Source organism: Epargyreus clarus, unplaced genomic scaffold (genome assembly GCF_041222505.1).
Source record: "Epargyreus clarus isolate Ecla_fem2 unplaced genomic scaffold, WU_Ecla_fem_2.2 ptg000012l, whole genome shotgun sequence".
NCBI classification, from domain to species: domain Eukaryota; kingdom Metazoa; phylum Arthropoda; class Insecta; order Lepidoptera; family Hesperiidae; genus Epargyreus; species Epargyreus clarus.
Genome location: NW_027332220.1, coordinates 3,255,645 through 3,260,148, shown reverse-complemented (window position 1 = coordinate 3,260,148; position 4,504 = coordinate 3,255,645). Strand labels below are relative to the sequence as shown.

Sequence of the window (4,504 nt, the reverse complement as noted above, 5' to 3'; positions counted from 1 at the left end):
TATATTTTTGTTTTTCTTTTATTTATATATGTATATTCTGTAAATAAGTTTACTATTAAAACTTATGCTACAAGGTATTATACCTAGCTTATTTTTTATATTTATTTTATTTATTTTTTACGGTAATTAATTTTATTTTAATTAGTTTTTAATTTTATGTTTTTCAGTTTAGTTGTATTTATAATAATGAAATAAATAAAAAAATAACTAGGTTTTTCTCCAATGAAATTAAGGTAAATAGTACTTCTTCTTGATTTATGCTAAAATTAATTTTAAAAACACACCTATACCAAAAAAATTAAAAAAAAAACATAATAAAAATAAAAACAAAAAGAGACATTCACAAGCACGTCCGCGACCGTGACAGGACTCGAACCTGCAATCTTCGGATCCGAAGTCCGACGCCTTATCCATTAGGCCACACGGTCGACATGCTATGCATCGAAATCACAGTATAGTAAGTTCCGTAACATGGCATTTATAGTATAATTTTAAAATACGAAACACTTAAATTAGTTTATTATTTCTACGAATACTAAAAAAATATATATTAATAAATAGTTTTGTAATAATGTGCATAATTATACATTATGGTTGTAAGTAATATGAATTTGAATTAATTATATTGTTTTATTACTTTAAACAATCTAGCAAATAAAATTAAAATCTACCTAAATATATAATAAAAATAAAACTAATAAAATATTTTTGTTTTAGTGTCACAACTCACAATACCTATTTTACCTAATTTGTAAGTAATTTCATATTATACATCAAAATAAATGTTCTAAAATAATTTTACAATTGTAAGATTATCTCGCACACTGAAGATTCGGTACCGTAATAGTACCTTACTCTAATTTTTACTGGGATTTTGTAACGAAATCTAATAGCTCTGAGGTCATAAATAAAATAGGGTCTTCGACCTATGACTCACTAGCGCTACAAAGGACGTAGTGATGTGACGAATATTCGCATATTTCTTGATATTCGTAAAACATGCGCAAAAATCATGCGATTTGACAGATGTAATGTGACAGATATGTCGCATAAAAATGCAAAAAAAAGAAAACAAAAAATGCATAAAAGATTAAACAAAAAATGCGAGAATAACAAAAAAATCTCATGTTATTCCGATTTTTAAATAAATTTTAGTCGCTAAAGATTGCAACTATTTATGTCCCACTATTGGGCACAAGTCTGTTACAAAGGACATTTTTTTCATAATGAATTTTGAGCTATTATTATAATTATTTATAAGTAAAATTATTCGACGACCCGCGTGGCGGAGCGGTCACTATACCGGTCTGACGCGCAGAGGGTCCCGGGTTCGAACCCCGGCCAGACAGAAATCTAAATGATGAATTTAGGTTTCTGTTTCTGGGTCTGGATGTTTGTGTATTTGTCTTTGTGTGTGTCCATGGCATCCACAATACTGGGAATCCTAGTGTGCGGCTGTGAGTGTAGAAAGCGTTATTATAGTATAATTAGTGATACCCAACAATCACGTTTAATACTTATTATGAAGTTTTGACAGCTTTGTTAACTTCCAAGATATACAACTCAATTATACTTTTACCACATCAATAGTAATTGACTAATTTTTCGGGTTTTTTTTTAATTTATATCTTGAATGGCCTTGCAAAATTGTTTTCTTATCTGTCAATATGTTAAAATGGTCTGTTAAAATCTGTCAAATTGCCAAATAGTCTTTGTTCAGTATGTTCATTTGTCGAAGACCCATTACTGTCCCACTGCTGGGCCAAAATCTCCTCTGAGAATGAGAAGGATTAGGCCATACTTTACCAAGCTGACTAACGTGTGTCGATAGACTTCACTATCTAGGCTAGGCTAGGCTATCACTACTTTGTCCCTGTATTTCCGGGACCATACTAGGGCTACTGTATCCCCTGCCTGTCGTAAGAGGCGACTAAAAGGGGCTTCCGGGATATCGGGCGGCAAGAGAGGCTCGAACCACCGGGACAGCGACCCCGGGAAAGACGGCCGTATGTATGGTCGCATACCGTCGTGCACACCAGGCAGTGTGGCGAGCGTCACGTTCACCTGGGTGGAGCCCGACGAGGCGCTAATAGGACTCCGGGTCCTTTCCTCTGGAGATGCCGGAGTCCTCTACGCAGCGCCGAGGACGGTCACCGGGGGGGTTTTAGTGCAGTAAGAATCCCACACCACCCCGTGCCGCTCCCACGGCATAGGGTTTGAAGGTTTCCCCCTCGTAAAAAAAAGGCTATTACTACTTTTGGTATATCAATTCTGTCGATCTGTCAAAGGTTCTGTCACAGTCTCTTTGGTAAGTCAATTATTTCTATATCCGGCTATATTTTACCCAAATGTAACCGATTTCAACGGACACTTTATATTAATAAGATTAATGTTACAAGTTACTACCAAGAATTCCACAAAATGATTTGAATACCTAATCTATATGTAAAGGGACCGGGCGAATCAACAAGGCCCCATTTTACATCTAACGGGTGTAGTTATAAATTAAATTTACATAACTAACTCATAACGACAATGGTACCTATTGTTTCAACATTTATGAACTCTTCGACTCTGGCTATTTCTGCCTAAAAACAAAAGTTAAGCGCTACTCTGTTCTGGTTTGAAGGGTGTGGTAAAAAGAGATAGTACGAGGCATTCCAACGTAATCCGCAGAAGAAGACACCCATCAGTGGCCTAACTCAGGGGTAACCACAAAGGGTTCTACCACCTTCAAACAACTTACTGCAAGCTTCCTTATCACTTCTAAAAAAATATTTTACTAAAAATGTGTTATTATATCATTTATAATAATAAAATGAAAGGACGCCTAAAATAAATTCAACAACGAAATAATGTAATGACGTCACACCTTAGTCAATTATCGTGCATGCTCCACAGATAAATATCTATTTAAAACGGTATTCTTTCTCGCTCGAACCAGTATTGTGTGAGGGGGATAGAAAACCGCGTCATGCAAGGACCCCTTGATAACCCCGAGGTTTTCCGGTCGAAGGAATATTTCTATTATCAGCTGGTATTTGGGGTGGTGTGTGTGGGTATGTTTTTGCCCTATTTAGAAATGGTAAATGAAAAAAAGTTATTCAAAAAAGTTTTTAGTCTCACCTATTTGTAAGTACATTGTAGAGACTATTGTAGAGATTTTACATTCATATTTGGATGTTTATTTAACTGTAAGCAATTTTTTATAAAGGTTATTTTTTTTAATCGCCATTTTATTAAATTAGATTTATTTTGAAGAAAAGTCTATCTGACCCTCTAAGTAGGTACTCTGTATTTAAGGATATTATAACGGATAAAGGTAATGGAAATAAAATATCAAAGTTACAATCAGTACCCTTAATTAATAATTTATTCGTGAATTTTTATTTTTACTTCACTTATATAAAATTCTGCAGTATAAGTTTAAAAAAAGGAACAATAACGGTAACAAAATTGAATTAAAAACGCAAAAATAAATGCATCCTAAAATAAAATGTCGTTACAATTGACTACTCCGTTTTTTAACCCAATAATGCGAAATTTTAGTTCCGATACGGTCCACGGAGGCGCTGTATTTCCAAAAATGTAAAGGGTGACCGTTTTCGAGCAAACGTAAAAACTCATACAAAGAAATCTAAAAAATATAGGACCAAAGATGCTTTCAATTTATAACGGACTTCAAAAAAGGAGGTTTTGTATTCAACCGCTATGTGTGTATATTTTATGTATGTCTGCGATTTTCTCAAAAACGAATCATTAAATTTGGATGGGATATGGTTATCTATTATCAATTTCATATTAATAGAGGTTTATATTTAAAGATAATGTTGTGTAGCAATTAAATTTGAACAAAAGATTATTTATGCAAATTATAATTTCGTTAATTAATATCTAATATTGACACAGTTAATTACAAATTTCTGCAAAAAAGTTAAACTCGCGCCCCTATCTCGTACACTCGCATCCCAAAGATCCTTCCTGCGGTACCAGGGTCATATAAATTTCAACTGCTCTCCCTAACATCACAACCAGTGTAGTCAATGTAATTTTCTTCCCTATTACCCGTACCCTTAGGTTCAATATCCAATATAATTATTTTACATAAATGATAAAATAGATGACGATATATTTCCCTCTCTATCAGATAGAGTAAACTTTAATTCAAACTTTATTTACAGTTAATAAAGTTCAAATTAGTTTCTTATAAAGTTGTACAGGGTGTTAGGATAATGCTATCCCTTTCATGGACCCTTTTCATTGCATTTCATCTTAATAAGTAGATGATAAAGTTCAAATTTAAAAATAAATCGTAATTAATAAATATTATCGAATGCTGTACCTTACGAATAATTGAATTTTAAGTCTTATTATCAGGCTATAAAAGGCATTTTACAACGTTTAGTAGTTGTAGAGAATTTCTAAATTGTGACAAATATGCCTTATGTTTCTCGAATGAAATGTAGAGCTGTGTAGAGCTTTGTTCTCCTAGTACAACTGTTAT

At 33.2% G+C, this 4,504-nt stretch overlaps 1 non-coding gene across 1 annotated transcript; it reads right to left on the bottom strand.

Moving 5' to 3' along the window:
- Positions 1 to 355: 355 nt before the first annotated feature.
- TRNAR-UCG (transfer RNA arginine (anticodon UCG)) lies at positions 356 to 428 on the bottom strand. Its single transcript has one exon. It is a non-coding gene; the product is annotated as a tRNA-Arg (tRNA).
- Positions 429 to 4,504: the final 4,076 nt, after the last annotated feature.